At 36.7% G+C, this 27,207-nt stretch overlaps 1 protein-coding gene, 1 long non-coding RNA gene and 2 pseudogenes across 5 annotated transcripts in view; 1 reads left to right on the top strand and 3 right to left on the bottom strand.

Annotated features, from left to right (window-relative positions):
- WWP1 (WW domain containing E3 ubiquitin protein ligase 1) overlaps positions 1–17,106 on the bottom strand; it is a 112,045-nt gene extending 94,939 nt beyond the window's left edge. For 3 of the 4 annotated variants that reach the window (XM_027842434.1, XM_027842552.1, XM_027842617.1), the window contains exon 1: positions 17,064–17,106. The gene's annotated coding sequence lies outside the window, so the exon portion shown is untranslated. Of the gene's footprint in view, positions 1–6,134; positions 6,262–17,063 lie in introns of all 4 variants that reach the window. The other variant, XM_027842502.1, reaches the window with a different exon arrangement.
- Positions 10,331–11,867, top strand: LOC114049513 (annotated as a pseudogene).
- Positions 13,959–15,159, bottom strand: LOC114049412 (annotated as a pseudogene).
- A 14-nt stretch (positions 17,107–17,120) lies between the features above and the next one.
- LOC114028492 overlaps positions 17,121–27,207 on the bottom strand; it is a 30,772-nt gene continuing 20,685 nt past the window's right edge. The window contains exon 3 of the long non-coding RNA XR_003567366.1: positions 17,121–17,158. This is a non-coding gene — a long non-coding RNA (uncharacterized LOC114028492). The remainder of the gene's footprint in view (positions 17,159–27,207) is intronic.

The following is a 27,207-nucleotide window of genomic DNA, read 5'->3' as shown; positions in this document are numbered from 1 at the left end:
TATGTAGCTTACACTCTATTAAGCCTGAGGGAAAGAGCCCAGTATCACTTGAGGCTAGTTCTATACCCACAAAAGTTGCTTGGGGCACAGATATAGATTAGTGTACCATGAACTGCCCGACATGGAAAGAAGCTGTGCCTTTCTGAGATCCAGCTCCCAAGGAAATGACTATAGGAGGGATGGGAGACAGAAAGTGAGCAATATAGGAACATAAGGAAAAAAAGACTAAAATGACCAGACTCGAGGAAGAAGAAAACTCAAATTAAACCTAAGTAGATAAATCAACAGGGAAAATATTAGCTGTAGAAGAAAATATGCCCTCCAGATGTAGTAAACAAGTTGAGATATCTATGAATAAGTACTGCAAAATAAAGGAAAATAATCCAATTACATGATGAGACAAGAGACCCTGTGGTCCCCTGTGGGATTCAAGGAGAACAGGGAGCCATAACACTTTGTTTCAGAGTAGTTTAAAAGAGAAACGAGAATTTTAAGGAGGCTTTATGGTCTGCACGGTAAAAAAAATAGTGACAATAGAAAGACAGTTATCTGCAACGGTGGGGGAGCTAGAAGGTACAGTGGATAGAGTACTAGATCTAGGGTCAAGACGACACATTTTTCTTAGCTCAAATCTGGCTTCAGACACTTACTAGCTATGTGACTCTGGGCAAGTCACTTAACTGTTTGCCTCAGTTTCCTCATCTGTAAAATAAGCTGGAGAAGGAAATGGCATCACTCCAGTGTCTTTGCCAGGAAAACCCCAAATGGAGTCATGAAGAGTTGGACGTGACTGAAACAACTGAACAACAAAAAATAAACAAAAAGGAAAATATAGACCTAAACAAATTGCAGGAGAAACTAGGGTTAAAAGACTTATGGTGTTTTCTAAATGGGATAGCAAGAGAATATACATTTTTATCCGCACCAGTACCACATGGAACTTTCATAAAAAACTGACCATGTACTAGGGCACAGAGATACTGAAAAGAAATGTAAAAAAGCAGAAATAGTTAATACATCCTTTATAGACCATAACACAACAAAAAATCATTGGTTCAAGGACTACTAAAAAAAAAATAGGACACAGTCTAAGTAGAGACTTAATAATGATATCTTAAATAATGAGGTAAAAGAAAAATCATAGGAACAATTATTATGTGAAAAAAAATGAGAATGATGAAATAACATACCAAAATTTCTGGGGTGCAGCTAAAGTAGTCCCCAGGGGAGAAATCATATCTCTACAAACATACATTAACAAAATAAAAAAATTAAGGATTAATGAACTGAATATGCATTTTTAAAATTAGAAAGCCAACAAACAAAAATTAAAATAAGCACAAAATTAAAGATGTTAAAAATTAGAGGAGAAATAGATTAGAAAAAAAACATCAAAATGACAAAACTAAAAGCTGGTTCTTTGAAAAGACTACTAAAATTGATAACTTTTAGCTAACCTGATTATAGAAGAACAGAAAATCAAATTACTAAAATGGCAAATTAGCATGGTAAAATCATAACAAAACCAGAAGAAATAATCAGAACATATTGTGTTCTACAAAACTGAGAACACACACACATAAAAATAGAGGATTAAGACGGAAATCTTAATCCAATCTCGGGCAAGGATATAGAACTAGCTGCAAAGAACCACAAAAGGTTAAAAAAAAAAACTTCCTAGTCCTAAAGAATTAAAAGAATAATTATATCAAAATGTTAAAGAACAGTTAGAATCCATGATTCATAAATTATTCTCAAAAACTGAGAATGAAAGCACTATACCAGAATCTTTCTATGCAATATATAGTCCTGATACTTAAACCAAGGAAGGATAAAACAAAGGAAAACTAGAGGTCTAAAATCATTTAATGAATACTGACTCAAAAAAATTTTAAACAAAATCCTGTCAAACAGACTACAGCAATTTTTCTAATAAATCATTCATTATGAATAAGTTTGATTTATTCCAGAGAAGATGGCTCAACATTAGGAAACATGTAACCCCACTAAAAAACAAAACATCCCAAACTATGTGGTCATCTCTACAGATACAGAAAAAGCCTCTGATAAAGTATAACACTAATCAAAAAACAAAAACCTCTACAGAGTATAGAAATAGAGGAACCTTTTAAAAATGTCATGAAAGCATCTATCTAAAACCATAAGCAAGCATCATATACAATAAGGATACACTAGGATGTTTTCCAATAAATTCAGAATAAAGCAAGGATGGCTACTCACCCCATTATTATTTTATATAGTTCTGGAAATGTAGTAAGAGATAGAAATTAAAAGCATAAAAATAAGTAAAAAGGAGATAAAACTCTTGATAGTTTACTAGGAAAATCCTAGTGAATCAACAAAGACACTAATAGAGACAATAAATGCCAATTTAATAAATGCACAATTGCAGGCTATAAAATAAATCCTCACAAATCAACAGGATTGGTATGTAATGATAACAAAACACCCAAATTAAGAATGGAATGGGAAACTCCACTGCAAACAACTATAAATACAGAAAATAGCTGGAGATAACCGACCAAAGCATTCAAAAAGTTTGTACAGATTCAATTACAAAGTGTTCCTTACAGAAATAATGAACTTAAACAGTCGAAGGAACATTCATTGCTCAAGGCTAGGCTGTGCCAATATAATAAAAATGACTATACTACCAAAGACAATTTACTGTTTTAATGCTGTACCAATTACATTAAATTAAAAAGCTTTTATACAAACAAAACCAATGCAACCAAAATTAGAAGAAAAGCAGAAATCTTTACAACCAGTATCTCTGATAAAGGCCTCATTTCTCAAATATATAGAGAACTTAGTCAAATTGATAAGAATACAAGCCATTCCCCAACTGATAAATGATCAAAGGAGATGAACAGGCAATTTTCAGACAAAGAAATCAAAGCTATCTGTAGGCATATGAAAAACAGCTCTAAATCACTTCTGATTAGAGAAATGCAAATTAAAACAACTCTGAGTACTGTTGGTTAATATTACAAAAAAGGAAAATGATAAATTTTGAAGAGGGTGTAGGAAAACTGGGACACTAATGCACTGCTAGCAAAGTTGTGAACTAATCCAACCATTCTAGAGAGCAATTTGGAACTATGCCCAAAGGGCTATAAAACTCTGCATAACCTCTGATCCAGCAATACCAATACTGGGTCTGTATCCCAAAGAGATCATAAAAAAGGGAAAAGGACCTACATGTGCAAAAATATTTATAGCAGCCCTTTTCCTGGTGGCAAAATATTGGAAATTGAGGGGATCCCCAGCAATTGAGGAATGGCTGAAAAAGCTGTGGCATATGAATGTAATGAAATACTATTGTGCAATAAGAAATGATGAACAGGTTTCAGAAAAACCTGGAAAGACTTGTACAAACTGATGCAAAGTGAAATAAGCAGAACTAGGAAAACATTATACACAGTATCAGCAACACTGTGTGATAATAAAGAATGAATGACACAGTTCTTTTCAGCATCACAATGATCTAAGACAAGCACAAAGGACTCATGAAGGAAAATGCTATCCACATCCAGATAAAGAACTGATGGACTCTCAATACAGATTGAAGCGTATTTTTTTTACTTTATTCTTTCATACGCTTTTCCCTTTTGATCTATTCTTTCACAACTGTGACTAATATGGAAAGATGTTTTACATGATAGCACATGTATAAACCTATATCAAATTGCCTACCATTTTCGGAGGGGTAGGGTAGGGAGGGAGAAAAATTTGGAACACAAAATCTTGTAAAAATGAATGCTAAAAATGGTTTTGACATGTAATTGGGGAAAAAATACTATTAAAGAAGTGGGAGACATACTGTTGTGAGGAAAAAAGGGGAAAAAAAAAAAAGGACAGGGAAGTTTAGTTGGATCACCAGGGATGAGGGTAGGAAGGGCAGGAGGAGATATAGTTTATCTAACTATAAAGATACACTGGGCTTCAAAAGCTTAGGGGGTGTGTGTGTGTGTGTGTGTGTGTGTGTGTGTGTGTGTGTGTGTGTGTTTTAAAATCCTAGATGTAATAGGAATCTACTGGAGTTGGTTTGGTCAGGAAGTCCCACAGTCAGATTCGAGTTTAAGGAAAATTACTTAGGCAGCTGTGTATAGGATGTACTGAAGTTGGGAAAGACTTCAAAGCTGGTAGACCAATCAGTAGTCTTGCCTACAGTAATCCAGGCGAGAGGTCATGAAGACCTGAACAAGGTAGACATTAGGTGAGTGAATGGAGAGGTCAAATTTTTGTCAAGGTATAACAGCAAGATCAGATAATTGCATGGATAGTCAAGGTTAAGTAAGACTGAGGACAGAGTCAAGAATAATGCTAGTGTTAATAAAATAAGATACTAGAATCTTTAGTATTTAACATGGTGCCTAGCATATAGTAAGCTCTTAATAAATGCTTGTTGACTGCCTGATTGGATGTATTGCCCTATTTAATCAATATAATTTTACTTTAGAAAGCTTTATGTTGTACAAGTCTATCACTGTTGATTTCTTGTAGTGTCCGTGATCATTTTATAAAATCCTGGGCATCAAGCCCTTGATAGTGCAACCTCCATAACATCACACCTATCAGATTGGCTAACACGACAGAACAGGAAAATGATAACCAAAGCCCAAAGGAAAGTGAAGTCAAAAATAAAAACAATGCCAACTGATGAACTATTGCTGCAAAATAGCCTAATTAACTGGTTAAAACAAACAAACAAAGCCCTTCAGAGAGGCCTGGCAAGCCTGTTGTTACTGATTAAAAATAGCAAGAACAGGCTTCTTGAAGTTAAAAGAAAGTTAAAAAGAAAAGCAAGAAGACATTTCTGTCTCTCTCTCTCTCACTCTCTCTCTCTCAAACACACACACACACACACACACACACACACACACACACACAATTTGCTATTAAGAAAAAATGTGCCATGAGCAAGATAATAGAGTAATAAAGATTAGAAAAAGGTAATTTTTTACTGATGAAACGTATTTTTTCAAAGTTATGTCAAAACAGATAAGAGAAAAAGTTCAGGTGTGTCCATCAGATCTGAGTATCTTCGCCAGACTGTAAAATAACCAACTTAAAAATGGTTTAGGGATGTTTTACTTCCAGTGAGCCTGGATATCTTGTCTCCATTGAGGTAATGATGGACTCTGATAAATATAATGACACACTAAGAAGGAGAACTGTTTCTGAATTCAGGAAATTCCCAAAGTGAAAGGGAATACTACAAAACAATCCTATACCATGCCACATCTCACATAAGGTTAGGAAATTTATCTGAGAGGTAAAGACAAACATGTGCTAACTTCCATGATTTAAACCCAACTGAAAAGGGATTTGGGCTATAATCAAAGTTAGACTTAGAAAATAGACTGTTCATTAAAAGCATGTTAAACATCCAATGTGACAAGCAGTTGTTGATGAGAAATATTTAAATGTTTCAAAATTTTGTTACTTAATGCCAAGTTATGTAAAACAAGTGACTGTGACAAAAGAAGAACATACTGCATATTAAATGTTTTTAAAGATATAAAAAGTTGTAGTATCTCAGATCTACTTGTCAAGCTCTCTCTCAACCTCCAGTTTCACTTTCCAACTGCCTTTTAGACCTCTCAAACTGGATGACCTACAGACATTTTAAACATAACAAATCCAAAACTGAACTGACTACTTTTTCTCCTCAATACCTCCACTTTTTCTAACTTTCCTATTCCTGCCAAGCACACCACCATCCTCTAAGTTAGCCAGGCTTGAAAATCACGAGTCATCTTCAATTCCTCACTCTCACCCCAAATACTGAATTTATGATCAAGTCCTGCCCATTATGACTTTAGAATATCTCTCTTATATGCCCCCTTCTCGCCTCATCACCTGTGCTTGGGCCTATTACAACTGCTTGCTACTTGGTTTCCCTACCACAAGTCTATCCCTATTCCAAACCATCCCCCTCTCGGCTGTGAAACTGATCTTCCTAAAACATCAATGCGATCACATTACCCTTACTTACACTCCAGTGGCTCCCTATTATCTCCAGAATCAAATATAAGATCCTAGTTGGCTTTTAAAGCCAAAGAGGTTTCATAACCTGGCCCCTTCCCACATTTTTAGTTATATTATACCTTAATCTCTTTTATGTCCTCTGCAATCCAGTGATTCTGACTTCCTTGCTGTTTTGTTTTGTTTCTGTACATGACACTCCGTCCCAGAGTTTTCACTTGCTGTTCCTCATTGGATAGAGTATTGGACCTGGAATCATGAAGACCTGAGTTCAAATCCAACCTCAGACTCTTACTAGCTGTTACCCTAGGCAAATCACTTAACCTTTACCTGCCTCAGTTCCATGCAAGTACCTAAGCATCACATTCGTCTACCCACCCCCAAACATCTTGCCATTTGCCTCATTCTGTCTTTTCTACCTCGAAAAGGATCCTCTAAGACCAGACCTTCTCACCAGCATCTCAGTTAGATAGTAATCAACATTTTTGTTTATAACTTGGTGCTTATCACAGTGCCTGGGAAATACATTCATCTACAGGAAAGCCATTCATCTACGAAAATTTTCATTCATTAAAATTGAAAAGAGGCAAAGAAGGTAGGTCAAGTACCATTTGAAAAATGTACAAGATAATTAAACATGAGTTTCTAAAATATTTTAAAATCTTTATCTCTGCATCTTTGTAAAGTAATGGTATAAAATGGGAGGCAGCATGCTGAAGTACAAAGAGTGCAGGTTCTGGAGTCAAAGGACCAAGGTTCAAACTGTAACAGCCATTATCTATATAGACAAATCATATAACCTTTCTGAACCTTTTTCCTCATCTGTATAATGGGAAGTCTGGCCTCTAGAGTCCTTTTCAATTCAAAATCTACAATCACATTATTACCATAAAATCATAAAGCCTATAGGTACGTAAAAGGTGGTGCCGTGGATAGAGTGTTAGGCCTGGAGTCTGGAAAATCTGAGTTCAAAAATCTTAGCCACTTACTAGTTGTGTGACCCTGGGCAAGCCACTTAACTTGTTGCCTCAGTTTCTTCAATTGTAAAATGGCGATGATAATAATGGCACCACCTCTCGGGGCTGTTGTGATGTTCAAATTAGATATTTGTAAATAATATTTATAAAGTGCTCAGCAGTGTCCGGCACATAGTTGGTGCTATAGAAATGCTTGGTGTTGTTGTTCTGTAATTGAAATAGTTGTTTGCTTCTACCAAGTTTTAAAGCCATTCTTTTCCAGTTGGTAAGTGTCCTTTCATTAATGTTCCTAAATAATCCAAAAAGAAACTTCAAGCAACACCATAAAATTACCCTTATAATCTAGTCCAAAGACAAGTGTAACCTATTTTAAAAATTTACTGAAGTTATGACTATATAGCCTGAGATGTCATGTAACTGGAAGTTATTAACCCGAGTCCACAATGTCATTTAAGTTCCTCAGCGTACCTTAAATTAATACTGTATTTATATGGATTGCCTTTTTTTTTAAAAAGGTAAATATAATTTTTAAATGTTATTTTTTTCTACTATGCTTCCATTAGTTACTAAGAGAATTCCCTAGGAATATGTCACTTGATTCCATCAAGAATAGGGGGACCTATGGAATATAGGATGGCCTATCAAGTTACCAAATAAATTATTTACTGTTTAAGATGCCACTGCTATTGAGAAATCAGAATGGATGCATCACTTAAATGTGTTACGGATTTACTCTTGAGAGTGGGAAGACTGCAAGTGATGAACATACTACTCTCTGGGTACCTAACTCTAAGGCAATTTAACAATATACATATAAGTTGTCAGAAAGCAAAATTTATGTTTGTTAATCATCAGCACTGCTACAAACATGGCTTTGTTGTATGTAGGCTCAATGCTTAGTCTTCCTTGCCAGTCCTCCAAGCTTGAGTAAATCTGTGATCTCTGCTTTGATCCACTTCCTTCAAGGGAACTTGGCTATATGATAATTGTATCAGAATATAACTAGACATTTAGGTACTCTTGAATAATACTTGTAATGATGAAGATGATGATAGTGACTAAGGGTATAAAAGTATTTTAGAAATAAAAATGAGTATGATCAGAGATATCTGAGTTGTGGAAAATTTATAATGGCAGCCTCCAAAAACTTCATTCTAGCCATAGATCTTCCAATCTATACGCTTCAGTGTATTCTATACAGAGTAGTTTCACTCTTCTGCAAATATAAACTATTGCAAATATATCAGATAACTTTCCAACTTCTTACGCTTGAATATATCTAGATTGTACTTTGTATATAATTTGGGGATAATTTAGCAGAGTTTTTTAAAAAGAAAATTTAACAGGGCATATGCAATGTTGATACTTGCATTATTTATGTATTTTGGTATGAAAGTAACTTAAAATATAAAATTCTGGAATAAAATATTTTGGGATAAGTTAATTACATAAAATATGTCAGTTTTCTAATCCTGCATAAGGATTAAGGTACCACAGACAGGTATCTTTTATTTGAAATGGTTTTATTTCACTTTTGCTTTTGTAAAATTGTTTTGCCTTATATTGATAATACAGTCATGGAAAGTAAGTTCGAATATTCTCCCCTTTTCAACTGTTATCAACAAAAGAAAAAAAACTCCACAAATTATTTGAAATAAAAATGGTAAAATTAGTGCTCATGAAAGAACATGAGGAGAAATACTTTTGATAGGAGTGGCTAGCAACTTAGAGACTAAGTCACATCCATATATGTATAAATATTTTTCCTTATAAAATACTATGGAACAGAGGGCTTTGGCCTTTTTTTGTTACGGAAGCCTTTGGTAATCATTCTGGTGGAACTTATAGACCTCTTCTCACAGTAATGTTTTAAAATGAATAAGATAAAATATATAAGAATTGCAAAGAAGATCAATTCTATTGAAATAGTGTTTAAAAAAAAGTTCTCTCCACTTTAAGAAACCCTTGCTCAGATCAATATTTTTACATTTTTGTAGGTCCCAAATAGTAACTGACAAGCAATTATTTTATATTAACAAAAAAGACTATCATACTTAAGGTAATTACTTTGCAATTTATCCAGTTCGTTTTTAACCTTGTCAATACTAAATTAGTCTATAATTTTTGTAAGAAGTATTTTAAAATATAATCCAATGATCAGATTGTTTACCAACTCAGGGAGGGGGGAAGGAAAGGAGGGAGGGATAGAATCTGGAACTGAAAAGTTAAAAAAAATTTAGTATTAAAAATTGTTTTTACATGTAATTGAAGAAAAATTTTTTTAAGAATATGCTTGGATAGTTTTAAAAATAGAACCTAAGATGAAAATCCCACAACTACTATCCTGGAAAATATACAATCTCTTCAAACATTTTAAGATAAAATATGAAATTAAAAGTACTGTGTTCAATAGGGGGAATCAGGACCTGAAAAGTTGGAATTAAATCAGTTGCAAAAATGATCAGTACTTAAAAAAATATCTTTAATATATTTAACTTTAAACAAATTTTCAACTGCAGAGAGGTCTTGTCTTTTAATCCCAATGCAAAGTAAGCCTTGGCCTTAACCTAATAATATGCTTCAATTTTGCAAAATTTCCCGAATACTGCAATTTTGCAAAATGGCAGTAGGTTTAATTTGTTTCTGATGTCTATTTGGATCCATGTAAATAGAATAAAGCAAATTATCTTTCAAAATTTCTTTGTTAAAAGTAGATAATTTTTGAGAAATAACAGTTTCTGCACCGTTAATTTTGAGGCAACTATTAGGTCAAAAGTGTCCCCATATCTGTGACCCTAAAATGCAAGCTCCTCCCTGGCCTGAAAGCCCAGCAGGTGCCTAATTAATACATGTGGAGGGATCAATAGTAATACCCAAAAGCCCTTCTTCTGCATCCTAGCGATCCTGATCCTCCTTGGAGGGCCCTGACTCTGGTTTCAATTCAGGAAGATATGTACCTCCCTCCCCTCATGAACTGTAATTCCACAAGGGCAGCACTGGGTTGGATTCATTAGCTGATTTATCCAGTACCCAGCCAAGAAACTATTACCCCCGCTCAGCAGTCGTGGCCCAGAGTGATCACACAAGACACACCCCACCCCAGCCCAGGGCCAGTGGTGCCTCTCCACTGGGTTATTATTGTCATATTGGATCCTCCCTTTTACAATAGAAGAAACTGAAGCAGGCTGTTGCAATGGCCTGCCAGGAGTCACTCAGCTAGCAGGAGCCTGAGGGCAGATTTCAGCCCAGGTCTTCTAGACTTCAGGCTAGGCTGCCTTTGAACTTCTGGGTGATAAATGTAATAGTCTCTGGCTTCAAAGAATTACATGGGGGAAGTCAGGATGGGTCTCCCTAATGGTCGATCAGCTGCCCTAGCAGTGAAGGTGGTCAAAGGAGACCTGAGCTTCAAAGGAAGGGAGCTGTGGCGGAGATGCTGCATTTGGAGCCTGACTGGACCCAGGTGAACCTGGAATACCTTTTCCTTATCTCTAAAATGAGGAGGTTAGAATTATAGTACCTACAAGTCAAACCGCAGCTCAACAGGGCTACGGTGCTTAGAACAGTCCAGCCAGCTCGAGGATTTGCACAGACCACCCAGATGTATGGGCAACAAAGTCATGGAACTTATGGGCAGCCCACTGATGTCAGCTGTACACTGGCTCAGACAACATATGGGCAACATACGGGCAGACTGAATGTGTAACCTCTTATGGACAGCCTCCAATAGGTTATACTACACCAACCATACCTCAGGCTTACAATCAGCCTGTCCAAACATATGGATACCACCACTGCTACAATTACAACCACTCAGGCACCATGCAACACAGTTAACATATGGAATCCAGCCTGGTTTTTACAACTGGTTTTTACAACCAGCTAGCAGTTACTGCACCTGCAAAACTCCAGGATGGTAGCAAGCCCGCAAAGCCTAGTCAGCCTCAATCTAGTACAACAGGCCAGCCTAGGATACAGATAGGGCAACAACAGTTACCCACAGGTGCCTGACAGCTAACCCATAAAGGCAGTCACCACACTTCCTTCCTACCCTCCATGAAAATAAGTGGAAGAGAACAATTTGTTCCAGTGGCCATGAAGGTGGCTAAAGCAGGCGCTGTGAAGCACTTAGAGCTTGGTCAGATTGAAGACATCAAGGTCATCTACTGCATCCTGGGCCATTACCAGTCATCTTGACCTTTTCTTTTCTTTTTTTTTTTGCAAGGCAATTGGGGTTAAGTGACTTGCCCAGATTCACACAGCTAGTGAGTGTTATGTGTCTGAGGCCAGATTTGAACTCAGGTTCTCCTGACTTTAGGGCCAGTGCTCTATCCACTGTACCACATCTTGACTTTTGTCCTGCCACTGGACTTCAGTGACACTAGGCTGATGAATTAGGGAAACTGCCTCACTTAAATCTAATTCACAAGCAAGTTGAGACATCACCCCACGCTGTCATTGGTCCTCTTCAAAAATGAAGGCTGAATAATAATAACAACAATTCTCCAACCAGCTATTCCTCTACCCAGCTAACTAGTTAGGATCACAGCAGTTATTCCCAGCAGAACACCTATGAATAGCGGAGTTCCTATGGATAGCAGAATAGCTATGGTTAACAGAGTAGCTGCCCTCCGCTAGTTATCCCCACCCCCACCACCACCAAAACGGGTCCTACAGCCAGACCCTAGATCAATATAGCCAAAAGAGCAGCATCTATGAGCAACAGAGTGCATTCTGGCAGGACCATCCAAGTGGCAAGGATATATATATGGATAAGAGTCTGGAGGCTTTTCTGGACCAGGAAAAAAACAGAGCTTGAATGGCCCTGATAACCAGGGCAAGGAGGATCATGGGAGACATGAGAAGTGGTGGGAGGAATAAATTGAGGAGGCTTTGGTAGAGGAAGAGAAGAAAAGGACTTGAAGTTCTGTTGGACCTCTCATGGAAAAAAACGGATAGAGGCAAGCACTGTCTGAAGCACAGAGACTGGCCCTAATAGAAGCAAAACTCCCCATAGAAAATATTTTAAAATTTTAATTCCTCATTTATAATGTTTTATAATGCTTATCATTATAATGTTTTATAATGCTTATCATTATGTTTTATAATGCTTATCATTATAATGTTTTATAATGATTATTACTTGTCTGTACTTCAATATTTTTCACCATTTGTGGAGAAACATTAAAACAAGTTAAATTTTTTTTAAAGTATATTTACGACATAAACCTGGATATGTACTAAAACAACTTTTCTATTTGTAAACTCAAGATAACTACAATGGTTTTTCATATATAAGAACAGTCATTTTAACATAGTAACCATAATTCTGGACTGTTCAGTTTTATCTTAAAACTTGAATATGGTACATTAGAGGACTGATTTTTTTTTAATTTATGTGACTAAGCACTGTTATATTTAATAAAATAAGATCAAAGTACTGTTTTGATTCATTTTGTGTTTTGACTTTTTAAGGCTCCTGAGTTCACACAGATCCACCTGACTTGTTAGAAATGTGAAGTAAAAGCACAGCAGGGTTGGATTTCATTTAAAAAATTCAGATGGACTTTTTTTTTCTGAGAGACATACACATATAAAGGCATATCCATGTGAATATCAACGTTGTGTGTTATACGTGTCTTTGTATAAGTGGCCCTGTTGTTCCATACCTGGCCGCTGTAGTTGTTAGCAATTTAGCCAATGCTTTGTTTGTAACTAATTTAGGAGACAAATGGAACTGTTGTGAGAAGGTATCTGCGTTTTTAAACTCCTGACTAAATACTTTTAGAATTAAAAAGTCCTCAAAGTTACTAAATTTTTCTCATAAAATGTCCTTCCGATATTTTTCCTTTTAGTACAAATATATAATTATATACATCCTGGAAGGAAAAAAAAAGAAAGAAAGAAAGAAAAAAGCATCCCCAGTTTTTTCAACTAATCTTCATATATTCTCTAAAGCGAAATATATGACCCCAATCTACTGGGATCCTAGAAAAAAATATTACAACTTCTGTTTTTAATTTAAAAAAGAGAAAAATTAAACCTTACTAGTATTTAACATAAGATTAACACTAGCAGCTTCACTCAATTATGAGATAAAGAGTGAGTTCCACATCACAGAGAAACAGAGCCCTCATTCTTTTGTTTCCAGCTTACTGAGATGTATTACAATTTATGTGTGCCTACCTGAGTGGATTTGCAAGTATTACCTAGTTGTCTGTTTGGTTTTTTTTTTTAGCTAAAATGTCCATTTATTCGATAGCAGCAATATTTTGACAGTATAAAAACCCTTTCCTTTGTTGAGCATTAAAGGGTAAGGTTATAAAGACAGACAGGATGATGGGGGAAGAGGACAGCTGAAGGGGGAGTGCACAGTGTACATGTTGGATGGCAATGAAACAGTCACAATCCACCGGCCTTCCCACCTGAGAGAAATGTCTATGTTCCCTCTGAGGGTGTTACAAAGATTAGGAGGGCTGTTGAGGAGAAAGAGGAAAATGAAAAGTATCTCAAATCCACAACCATAGTTACGGCCTAGGCATATCCATCCTTCATTTCAAACAACCTGGTACAGCTGCTAGGATCCAGACTGATGAAACAGTTAATGTGACCTGGGGGCTTTGTAAGCCGCTCAGTGGTAGCCATCAATTGGCAGGAGAGACAGAGTTTCCCTGAAACTGTCAGATGAGTTGGAGACTGGCAGGTAGAGAGGATGGAAAAGGTCTAAAGGCCTCTGGTGTTTCCAAAGCTTGTTTAAAAAAAAAAAAGAAAAGAAAAAGAGGGGTCTTGGGGTCTCTCCCACCCCATCCCCTTGCCCCCACTCTGTCTCCTGGGTTCAGTGTGGGGTGGGGGAAGATTAGCTGCTCCTTCTGACCAGGAAGCAGATGGGCAATGGACAGCATAGGGTTGGGGGCAAGGGGGAAAGAGGGAAGAAGGTCGGGGGTGGTTGGTTGGACTAGCTGGTGGTGAGACTCACCAGTTGTTTGTTGAGTTTTCATTACTTTGTGAACTGGAAGAGGAGGAGGAAGAAAAATCCCTTCCTGTCAGCCCCAGGGGATTTGTAGCAGTGTTTTGTCCACTTAAGCTTTTTCAACACTCTGGGCAGGTATCATGCTGTTCCAGCCACATGAACAAATGCAGCTGTCTTGGAATGAGTGTAACTTATTCCTGGCCAGGTAACTGCCAAACATCCTCACCCAGCCTTCAATCATCTTTGCATACAGGACATTCTAACCCTGAACCTACATGTTCCTCTGTGACTTGTATAGTGGGAAGGGCTAGTATTTTCTCTTTGGTAATGGGGAGGGGGGGTGGGAGGGAAAGCGGGTGTCTTCAAACCGAGTAAGGAGCTGTGTAACCATCGCATCCAGGCCATTAGCACCCCAGGAATAGTTGATTGGATTTGAATGAAAAACACCCCAAGGCCCCAATCCCAGGTTTGGTATTGTTGCAAGTGCAATAACTCCCTTGACCAATTGCTGAATAATCCCTTCTAACGTTGGGCCGCCTTCATGCTGCCTTCATGCCTGCAGAAGCGGGACTGGTATTCTCTCTCTCTCGCCTTCTCAGACTGCACCCCAGAGCCGAATGGTGGAAATTCAAAGCTGTCATCAAAAATCCCAAAGGCAAATTACCCATAGCTTTGTGGCAAGGTGAATAAATACGGATCCACATTCTCAAATGGTTGTCTGTTCTGATCCATGGGGGCTGTAGCAGAGTTGGAACTATTTTCAGTATTTCTGGTCTCTTCCAGAAGCTTTTCAATAAATCCAGACTCACACCTTGGGCAGATATAATCCAGCAGCCTCAGGGAGATCTTGGCCAAACAGCAGTGGCAGAAGAACCGTCCTGGCTGAGGCGAAGCCTCTGTAATTTCCCTTCTCCCCCACCACCACCTCAGCCGCAATTATTACCTAGTTTTAACTAAACTAAGCCCAACAAAATGGACAAGTGCCCTAAAAAGATTTCTACAAAGAGAAAATTCTTATGAAGAAAGCACAAATGAACTTTGAAAAAAAAAACCCAAAACACTTCTACTCCTACTATGAGCAATTCATTAGTCACATTATAAGGTATAAATAATGACAACCTAATCAGATCCAATAAGATTAGGCAAAAATTGAAATTATAAAGATTTGAAATATAGATTTGCATCCACTTACCCAGTATACATTGTGCCTTGAGAGACTGGATAATAATAGCTACCTTTTACATTATGTTTTAAGGTTTGAAAGTGCTCTACATATATTCTTATTTGATCTAATCCTTGTTATCCTATATATTACTGAATTATTCCTGATTATACAGTGAATCTACAGAAAATAAGTTTATATCCCAATACTCATTCAATTGCAAAACTATTTGTTATATTCACCTGCACAATATCTACCAACCATTAAATATAAAAGAATAATATCAGGATAACAACTTTTCCTTGGACAGTTTGTCTGAACCTATCAAAAAAGGACAAGAAGAACAAGATAGCCGTAATGATAGATGGAGAGAAAAGCAGTATGAAGGAAACTGCACTTAAACAGGGATTCTTAATCTTTTTACCTTTGCTCCTTTTCCCCTTTAGTAGTCTGGTAAAGCCAGACTTCTCAGAAAAATGTTTTTAAATGTAAAAATGAAATACATAGGATTACAAAGGAAACCAATTATCAAAATATTTTTTAAAAACAAGTTTATGACCCTGAAGTTAAACCCTATAACAAAAGAAAACAGACTAGGGTAGGAAGAAAAGCTTTAAGTGTGTCAGAAGCCATACTATGTATGAGGGTGACAGAATAAATGTGTAAGAGCAAAACCCATGAAGACTAAATTTTGGAATATTCTTTAAGATAAGAAAAGAGATAAGAATTTTTTTAAAAGAACTACTAGGAACAAGATGTCCCAAGTGAATATATTTAAACTAAAGGAATGGAAGGATAGAGGATCTGGTATACTTTTATCTGGGCTGGAAAATGGAGAAATTTGTTTTAAACCCCCAAAATAAAGAGAAAGAATGTAAAAATACAAGTAATTTCAAGGTGTATGGAATAGGACAAGGCAATAGGGCAGAGGGGTGGGGATTGAGGTGAGCAGAATTTCTGAGAGGAGACTAGGATGAGATTCATGTCAGGAAATCCAACCACATGGACAAAATTTTCATTTTAAAGTGGCAATATGGGAAGGGGAAAATAATACTATAATACAAAACTCTGCCCACTAATTCTGAGTAGTATAGGATAGGTGCAGCCATTTCATTCTTTATTATAATTCTAAAAAGGGTTGTATAAGGACTCAAAAAGCTGAAGAGCCAAGAAGGCCAGTTATCAAGGAACCCTCTAATCTCAGTCACCATCAGCAAACAGAATTAGGGCCAGAGTGGTGGTAAGAGTGGTATCTCTTCTCTGCTCAGCAATAGTGGTTTCTACCACTCTGGTGACAGAGGACTGAATACTGTTGCTGATTTTAAAAATGCAATGAACAGCAGAATGAGGTGAGGGTCTCCTATTTCTTTAAGGGACTTAAACTTGTGCTAAGGCAAAAATGGGCAGAATAGACTTAGCAAGAAGGGCCACCTCATCCTCTGAGAACAAAATACTGCAACTCTTACTATTATTACCATTACCATCACCACCACTCCAACACTAGAAGAACAGGAATTTGAGAATATCTCAAAGGACTAGGCTATGTCAATTGATACATTTTAAATATATAAATATATTTGGGGGGGGGGCTAGGCAATGGGATTAAGTGACTTGCCCAGGGTCATACAGCTAAGTGTTATGTGTCTGAGGTCACATTTGAACTCAGGTCCTCCTGAATCCAGGGCCGGTGCTCTATCCACTGCGCCACCTAGCTGCCCCTATGTTTTTTAACCATAAAGAAAATAGAGATAGTAGAATGAAAATTTTTATTTCAAAATAAAAATTTTTATGGCAGTTGACATGCCTGGATCTTCTAATGTTAAGGTTTGCAAGAACTTTACATACTTTATCTTATTTGATCTTCACAATAATACTATGAAATAAAAACAGCTACCCCCATTTAATAGATGAGGAAATTTATACCCCGAAAGGTTAAGTGACTTACCCATGGTCACACAGTAAGTACCGGAGGTAGAATTCAAACCCAGGTCTCTCCTGACTCCAAATCCAGTTCTCTTTCCACTACACCACGCTGCCTCTCTAAAGAAGAGATGTAGAGAGGATTTAAAGTGTGGAGGAGAGGAGATAAGGGAGCTTATAACAGATGACTAATTTTGTTAGTAAGGCAAGAGGCAGGGTCAAAAGTAAAGGAGAGTAAAAGGTCAACATCACTACCAAATGAGAACAGTGGCAAGGAGTCACCTTCTAAGAATAAGAAATGTCAAAAGCATATGCATTAACTCTTACTTCTTAAAAAAAATCTAACTAGCGCAAAACAGTTACCATAATCAGCAAGATGAAAGAGCCCCCAAATTTCTTTAGTCAGTTGGCCCTTCACCTTCCTGAAAGTGAAACACTGGTTTGGAATACAAGCTCACTTGTAAAACATGACAGAAGCTTAGATTTGGACTTAAAGAGCATTTCTCTATTAAAAACAACAACAAAAACAAAACTGAATGAAGTTATTTTACCAATGTGATCCCTGACTGATATTTTTTCTGTCAGTGACCCTCAAAAGAAAATTAGCAATGGGAATAATTAGCATGGGAAGTCTATATAGCCTCCCCCCCCCCCAAAAGGCTCTATTTACTTTTGCAGCAACAAGTTAACTATCTGAGATGTTACCAAAAATAGACAATAGAATCCAAGCTGTGAGGGAAAAAAAACAAATTACGTATAAATAGAAAATACTTAACTATATGTAGTAGAATGTATCCTTTAAATTGATAGCTATCTTATGATCTAAAAGCTACCATAGGGAACTTCTTGCCAAGATAGTTCACAGAAAGCAGGCAGACTGCCCAGCTCCCACATGCCCAATCCTGAAAAACCTAGAAATTTCATCAGAACAAATAATGGTCTCTAAGAAACCCAAAATAAGAAACAGGATAGGTAAACAATCTAGTAGTCTCCTAAAGACCCCAGCCAGAGATGAAAGGCACTCAGAGACAAAGGGAACTTCCCACAGTGGTCAGAAACCAACAGAGTATGGACACTGGAAGCTACCACGAACAACAACCGGTCCAAGGCAGTCTAGGACTATGGACTCCAAATTCCCTAGCATTCTGTTCTGAGATGTCATAGAAGGAACTAAAGATTCAGTACTTTGAACCTGAAAGATCTAGGGGGTCCCAACTCTAGTAGGTGGAGATTAGCACAGGGTGACCCAGACTGAGATCAAGTAGGGCCCAACTACTCTATTCAAAAATATATCAGCTCCTCCTGAAAGAGATCCGCAAAGGAAAACTCCTAGGAATATTGTAGCCAAATTCCAGAGTTCACAGGTCAAGGAGAAAATACTACAAGCAGCCAGAAAGAAACAATTCAAGTATTGTGGAAACACAATCAGGATAACACAAGATTTAGTTACTTCTACATTAAGGGACCTCAGGGCATGGAATAAAATATTCCGGAGGGCAAAAAAGATAGGATTACAACCAAGAATCACCTACCCAGCAAAACTGAGTATAATTCTTCAGGGGCAAAAATAGTCATTCAGTGAAATAGAGATCTTTCAAGCATTCCTGATGAAAAGACCAGAGCTGAATAGAAAATCTGACTTTCCAATACAAGACTCAAGTGGAACATGAAGAGGTAAACAGGAAAGAGAAATCATAAGAGACTTATTAAGGTTGAACTGTTTACATTCCTGCATGGAAAGATGATATTTGTAACTCATGAGACCTTTGTCAGTATTAGGGTAGTTGGAGGGAAAAAATTATATGTATGTATAGATAGATAGATAGATAGATAGAGGGCACAGGGTGAGTTGAAGATGAAGGGATCATATCTGGAGAATAAAATTAAGGGGTGAGAGAGGATTATACTAGGAGAAGGAGAAAGGGAAAGGTAGAACAGGGTAAATTAACTCACAAAAAAACAGAAAAGAAAAGGCTCTTACAGTGGAGGGGAACCGGGGGAAGGTGAGAGGGAATGAGTGAATCTTATTCGCATAGGATTTGACTTAAGGAGGGTATAACATACACACTCAATTGGGTATGGAAATCTGTCTTACCCTACAGGAAAACAGGAGGGGAAGGGGACAAGAGAGTAGGGGGATGATAGAGAGGAGGGCAGATTGGGAAAGGGGGTAATCAGAAGCAAATGCTTCTGAGGAGGGACAGGGTCAAAAGAAAGAACAGAATAAATGGAGCGGTGGGATAGGATTAAGGGAAATAGAGTTAGTTTTTCACAGTATGTCTACTATGGAAGTGTTTTGCATAACTGCACATGTATAGCCTATATTGAGTTGCTTGCCTTTTCAATGAGGGTGGGGGGGAGGGAGGAAGGGAGAAAATTTGGAACCCAAAGTTTAAAAAACACATGTTTAAAAAAAAATGTTTTCACATGCAACTGGGAAATAAGAAATACAGGAAATGGGGTACAGAAATCTATCCTCCCCTACAGGAAAACAGAAGGGGAAGGGGGGGAGAGATAGCAGGGACAGCAGACTAGGGGAAGGGGTATTCAGAATGCATGCCATCTTGGGGTGGGGGGAGGGGCAAGACGGGGTGAAAATTTGGAACTCAAAATCTTATGGAAGTTAATGTTGAAAACTAAAAATAAAAAAAATAAAATATATATTAAAAAAAAAATATATATATATATATATATCAGGAAGTAAAGCCTGGCCCCGGCATAAAGCCCCAATTTCCCCAACTAAGTCTGGAAAGAAGAGAAAACCAAATAATTACAACAAATGGAGACATACCCCAAAATTCAACCAGAAGGAATAACTCTATAAGCAAAGAGACTGAAAGGAAAAAAATGAATTTTCCACAAGAACTACATGAATATCTCAAAGAAATGAAATAAGAAGTTTAAAAAATTGAATAAAGGTTGAGGAAGTGAGAAGAAACTAAGCAGCTCAGAACATAAAGTAGTAAACTTAAGTAATAGCTTCCCTAATAATCATAATAGACCAAACAAATTAATGACTCCAAGAGAAAGCAAAAAACAGTACAGAGAAAAAAGGAGAAAATGTAAGATATCTAATAGAAAAAACAAAAAGAAAGTGACTTGGACAACAAGTCGAAAAGAGCTAGTTGGTTGGACTACCTGAAAACCATGATAATAAAGAGCCAGTAACCCATATTTCAAGAAATCAGAAATGAAAACTGATTCTGTTAGAATCTGAGGACAAAGTAACAATAGCAAGAAACCATCAATCACTTCCTGAAAGAAACCCCCAAAAGTCCCAGAAATTTCAGTCAAAATCCAGAATTCCCACATAAAAGAAAAAAAATGGTGCAAACACTCAGAGTTTAGTACCAAGAAATTAAGGTCAGAATCAAACACAAGTTGGTAGCTTCTATCATAACCAAAAGAGATCTTAGAATGTAATATTCTAAAAGGCAAAAGATAAAGGCTGAGAGCTACAAAGCTGAGTACCATCCTACAAGAGGAAAAATTGGACCTATAATGGAGAGAAGTTTCTCTTTCAAGCATTTTTGATGAAAAGACCAGAACTTCATAGGAATTCGGAAATGTAAATATAAGAATCAACAAAATCCTAGAAAGGTAAATTTATTTGAGCAATTGGAAGGGGCTACACAATATGGAATGCTAACATTCTAACATGGAGAGAAGAAAGTGTTCCTTGAGAACCTTAGTTCCTTAACAACTTTATGTCTTCAAAGGGAATGAGACAGCTAAATGAGAAATATAGAAGACCCAAGTGTGGATGGATTCTTAGCAAAGGTTTTTTGTTTTTTTTGTTTTTTTTTTAAGTAAAGAGCTTGTTTCTCACAATTGGGTATATGAGAAGAGTATTCATGGAGCAATGGATTCAGGGAGGAAGAATCCAATTAACTTCATTCTTACCTGACCTGGACAAATGAGGGCCGAAAATGGATACAGACACACACCCATCCCCCACAACAGGTTGGTGTAGAAATACATTAATTCAACATGGAAACTGGTGGAAATGGCAGATGGGGTTAAGAGGATGGATGATACAAGGAAGGAATAAGAGGAAAAAATAATAATAATAATTTTTTCTTCTTGACCCTTAAGGAAAGATTAAAAGAAAAAAAAAGCAAACAATTAGAAACTAATAGTGTTCCCATCATTTGGGGAATGGCTGCACAAACCGTCATAGATGAATGTAATGGAAGATTATTGAGGCAGAAGAAATGACAAAAGAGAATTTCAGAGAATCCTGAGATATATGAATAGATACAGTGATGTGAGAACAGGAGAAAAAATTTCTTAAAAGAACAACATGGAAAAGAAAAAAAAATCTTTGACAGACCAAAGAATGCTGATCAAAGTAATGATATATCACATTTCCATAGGACCTATGATAAAGTATGTACTTTTTAACAGAGACTTGATGATCTAAGATGAAGATATATATGTTTTCGAACATGGCCACTGTACAGATTTTTTCCCCCTTTATGTTTATTTGCACAAAGCTTTTATTCCTACTTTTTTAAAATTAGGGGATGGGGCGAGAGGTGGAGTGAGCAATAAAGATGTCAAAATAAGAGGGTCATCAAACTTTTTTTAAATGTTCAGAAGAGAACAGAAGGAAATTCAGAAAGAATACAAACAAGCAGGATAGTTTTAAAAGCAACATGTCAAATTAACTATACACTTTTTAAAAAAGCAAGTAGTATGAAATATACATTCAATTTCATATGCAAACCTTTCTGTGTTCTGCTTTGGTATATGGAAATACTCATGTGGGGAGATGTTTAAATTCAGAATAAAAAATTTAATTTTTAAAATAAAAGCTACCATTAGCTAATTGTTTTTATGGCCACATGTTTTTAAGGAAGCAAGCTTTAAAATGCTTCTCCTTTATGTGGGAAAAAAAAATAGTAAATGCCATAGGAAAAGAAAGCCAGCAATTTTAAAACTATAAAAGCTTTAAAATATGAACAGTGATGTATAAAGGGTCTCTCTTGTGAAGCATTTCGATGTATTTTTGAAAAACAAAGGATAGATTTCCAGGTAACCAGAACAACAAAGTGGAGGACTAGATACTTTTCTGATATTCATGCCATCTCAAATCTCTCCAAATCAAGAATCACAAGCAAGAGATAAGGCTGTCTCTCAGGTCTAAAACCCCAAGAAACCTAAGGAGGTAGAAACTCAATGAACAGTTGTCGTTATTGCTGTTGTTCAGTCGTTTCAGGCATGTCCAAGTCTTCGTGACCCCATCTGGGGTTTTCTAGGCAAAGATACTGGAGTGGTTGGCCATTTCCTTCTCCAGCTCATTTTACAGACAAGGAACTGAGTGAAACACGGCTAAGAGACTTGCCCAGGGTTACACAGCTAGTAAGTATCAGAGGTCATTTTAAACTCAGGAAGGGATGAGTCTTCTTGACTTCAGGCCCATCATTCTATCCACTGCACCACCTAGCTGTCCCTATTAACCAACAGCAGAGAAAGTTAATGCCTAACTTGCTAACTCAGCATCCCCTCTCAACCCCAGAAACCATGTTCTAACAGCGCTATACAAACAGACATAAGGACTTACAAAAGAACTCAACTCTGCCTTAAACCCAACTCTATCAGAGAAGGCCAAAAGCCAGAAGTCTGTTCTCCTTGGGAGATCAGTGTGGCAGTGCTTTGTGCTGTAACAATGCTCAGCCAGAGAACTGAGGCACATGCTAGCATGTATGTATGATTAAATGAGGCCTGAAAAAAAGGGAGACTGGTATCCAGTTGTGGCACACTCTGTCCCCTGAGAAGTTACCTGGACAGAGACTAAAGCTAGTAAAAAGTGAATTCCCCTGGGTGGAAGGAGACTGAGCCAGCTATGAGGTCCAGCCCCTGAGGAAACTTCCATCAAAAGACAAGGAGTCAGAAGTGAGCTAAAAATACTGAAATGACGAGCTATCAGGAGGAAGAAAACCCAGTTAAAGACCTCGAGCACAAGAAGATAAGCCAACAGAGAAGACATTAATAACAGAATGGAATATGGCTTCTAATCATCTAACGAATACAGCCATATATGAATAAATATTGCAATACAAAGGAAAATGAATCAACACCTGCTGAGCCAGAAGGCCTGGTGGATTCCCATGAGGGAAAAGATGCATAGCAGGATGTTCCTGAATGACTTAAGAGAGAAGTAAGAACTATGACAGCAGAATTTGTGGCTATCAAAAGAGAAATAATCAGCAGAACAGAAAAATTTGAATCCACAATAGCACATCTCACGGAAGAAACAAAAGAAAACAAATGACTGGGAATACAAAAACATAGATGTGAAGGACAATCTAAAAGAGGAAAAGCAAAACACAATTATGTTAAAAGAAAATATGATCTCAATAAGCAAATTAAGTTGATGTCAAAGACAACATGAAGAGTCAAGGATTATAGATCTCACAGATCTTTAAAACCCCCCTTTTATTAAGGGGGTTTGTTCCGTGAAGTTTGGATTCAGTCAAAGGGCCACACTTGAGGACCTGGAAGGCCACATGTGGGCTTGAGCCATAGGTTCCCCACTCTTGCCTTAACACAAGTTAAAAAACTCGAATACCATAATGCAAGACACAATACAAGAAAAATGTGCAGAACTTATGAACTTACCAACTGAAAGATCTACAGTCTCCATGAATACTCTAAGACACAGAAAAAACCCTTATGCTGCATACTCCAAGACACACAGTAAATTTAACAGTTTCAATGACAAATGACAAATTCTCCAAGTGACCAGGAGAAAGACCTTTAAAGATAAAGTAAAAGAAATTTGAACAACCTGATTTGGCACTCACCAGAAACCATAAAATAAAGTGGAATATGTGTTCCAAAGAGCAAGATGCAGCCTAAGGTGGCATATCCTGCAAACTTGTATTTTAACCATTAATGAAAAACACAGACATTCCATAAAAATAGGGATTTGAAGCATTCTAGTAAATAAAACTGAACTTGAGCAGATTTACTACTTTAGAACACTTCAGACAACAGAAATACAAATAAAAAGACAAATACAGACACCAAGGAAGGCACAGGTAATGAAATAAACCATTTAAAAAAAGGGAGGAGGGAGATAAAAAGAGAAAGATATCTATGCAGTTAATAACAAGAATATGACAAAATAGAGTCCAGAGGTTTCTTTCTAAGAATACACAAGGAGATAAAGATGAAAGTGAAAGTCAAATAGACTGACTGCTGTTGAATAAGCCTGAAACTAAACCTCAAGGACTAAACATCACAGTATCCCATATACGAATTAAGTGTCTTTTGTGGGACTACATTGCAGAATGGGCAAGTACATAAAAAGGAAGAGGGAACAAGACAGATGAGAATACCCAAAATAAATGAAAGGTCAACAATTAAGGGAAAATAACTTCAGAAAGAAGAGAGCCTACAGGAGAAAATGGGTGAGAAGGCAACAAAACGAAGAACTGAAACAAGAGGAAAAAAAGTGGAAAATCTCCTTGCAGTGTTGGGAAGATTGAAGAACATTTCCATGGTGGGAGAGAGATATTTTACAAGAGATGTTCCTATGTGTAGCAGAAGATTGCACTAAGACATTTGGGGCACCATGGGATAAGGACCTTACAATGGATATAATCTGAAGGGATAAGGGGCTTTGAGGGGTCACCTATGTCACCTTAGGACAGGGGTGGGGAACCTGTGGCCTCAAGGCCACATACGGCCTTTTAGGTCTTTGAGTGTGGCCTTTTGACTGAGTCCAAGTTTTATAGAACAAATCCTTTTATTAAGGGGGTTTGTTCCGTGAAGTTTGGATTCAGTCAAAGGGCCACACTTGAGGACCTGGAAGGCCACATGTGGGCTTGAGCCACAGGTTCCCCACTCTTGCCCTAGGAGAATCAAAGCTCCTGGGTAACACAGTATTAAGTGCTAGGCTTAGAGATAGGAAGACCTGAGTTCTAATCTTTTTTCAAAAACTTACTAGCTGTGTAACCTTGTTTCCTCATCTGTAAAATGGGGATACTAATAGTACCTACCTCTTACAGTTGTTGTGAAGATCAAATGAGATAATAATTGTAAAGCACTTAGCACAGTGCCTGGCATATAGTAAGCACTACATAAATGTTAGCTGCTATCATTATCATGCTTAGCACAGTGCCTGAAATGAAGTCGGCACTTTGTAAGTATTTGTTTTCTTCCTTCCTGGGGGCAAGTAATACGCAAAAAACCAGGAGGAAACAGATTTAATGACAAATGTAGGGAAATGGTCATGGAAGAAGGAAAAGGGTTGTAATGAAGTACACTATTAGGGAAGTAGGAAAATGCCTAACATGAGGAACACCTAGAAGTTTTAATTCATGAGGAATAGATACTTTAAAAGACTAAATTATGAATAAAGAATAAAAGTCCAGAGCAGACAGAAAGGAAAGATAAAAAAGGAAAAGATAAAGGAAAGAAATCTATTTAGAAAAAAGTACAGAAACAAATAAAAAAAAATAAAGTGAAGGAGAGGGACATTTTACTTGACTACTAAAGTGAGAAGAAAAAAAGGTAAAGAATTACATAACCAGAGAAAACAAAGAAAAAAGAGTAAGTTAAGCAAAATTCTAAAACTAGGGGAAAAGGTGACATACAAGAGATAAGAGGGGCCTAAGAGTGAAGGGAAGAAAGTTGGTGGGAATAGAGCTAGCTTAAAGCAGATTAAGCAAAATTAAGTGAAGAAACAACGTACTGTCTTTACAAGAGGGAGGTAGGGGCAGAGTTCTAATTTTGGGGAAAAAATAATATTAAAGAAAAATGGAGGGAAATATAAACCTAACTTTCATGACTTTAAATGTGAATGGATTAAACAATTCAATAAAATGAAAAAGAGTAACAGATCAGACAAGAAACAGAACTCCATGTGTTGCTTACAAGAAATACATTTAAAACAAAGATATACACAGAATAAAAATGAGACAGAAAAAAATTTACATGTCAGATGAATCCAAGCCAGAGTTGTCATCATCCTATTAGATAAATTTAAAAAAAAATTCACAAGGAAATTCTATTATGCTGAAAAGAACCAGAGATAATAAACTAATATCAAAATTACATTTATATGCTACTAGCATCTGAATTCCAAAAATTTACCGTATTACAAGAAGTCACAGATAGTGACCACGGTGCCAGAGGAGATTTTAATGTCCCAATCTCAGTCCCAAATCCCAAATCTAACAGAAAGACATACAAAAGCAAAAAAGGAGATCTGAACAAACTGATGGAAAAATTACAGCTAAAAAGATTTATAATGTTCTACATGGGTCTGCTAAAGTACATACATATTTCTTTGCTAAACATAGAGCTTTTATAAAAACTGATCTTTTATTAAATCATAGTGGTTATTGTAAATACAAAACGAGTAAACGTATGCTTTACAGTAAAAACAGTAATCAAGTAAGGAAGCAGAAACAAAAGACCCCACATAGAGACCTGACAGAAATCTTAAACAAGTAGATAAAAGAACAAACCAGAAAAACAATAATTGTGTAAAAGCATATGATAATGATGAAATAAAACATCAAAATTTCAGTTAAAGTAATCATGAGGGGGAAAATACATTCTCTAAAAACACAATAACAAGAAAAGACGGAAATTAATGAATGAAACATGCTTTTTTTTAATTGAAAGCCAAAAAAAAAAAAAAAAAGCTCTATACCTGGGGATCGTGACCTTAAAAAAATTTTTTTTACATAACTTTCCATACAACTGTTTTCCTTTATAAAAGAAAATATAGTAAAAACTATTGAAGGGAATAAATAAGTTGGAAACCAGAAATGAAAAAAAAAACAACAAAAAACTAACAGCTAGTTCTTTAAAAATACTAATAAAACTGATGAAACATCACCTAATTTAATTAAAAAGGCAGAAAATCAAATTGCCAAAACAGAAAACAAAGGTGAAAACACAACAAAACAATAAGAAATAAAAAGAATTATTGGAACCTACTGAGTGCAAGGCAAGCTAGGTGGCCCAGTGGATACAGCACTAGGACTGCAGTCAAGAAGACGTGAGTTCAAAATCTAGACTTTTAACACTTACTAGTTGGGTGACTCTGGGCAACTCACTTAACACTGTTAATTTAATCTCATTGGAGAAGGAAACGGCAAACCACTCTAGTATCTCTGCCAAGAAAACCTCACGGACAGTTATTGGCA

The sequence above is a fragment of the Vombatus ursinus genome, unplaced genomic scaffold (assembly GCF_900497805.2).
Source record: "Vombatus ursinus unplaced genomic scaffold, bare-nosed wombat genome assembly UNPS02000577.1, whole genome shotgun sequence".
NCBI classification, from domain to species: domain Eukaryota; kingdom Metazoa; phylum Chordata; class Mammalia; order Diprotodontia; family Vombatidae; genus Vombatus; species Vombatus ursinus.
The sequence above is the reverse complement of the archived record's forward strand: the minus strand, read 5'-3'. Positions and strand labels throughout refer to the sequence as shown.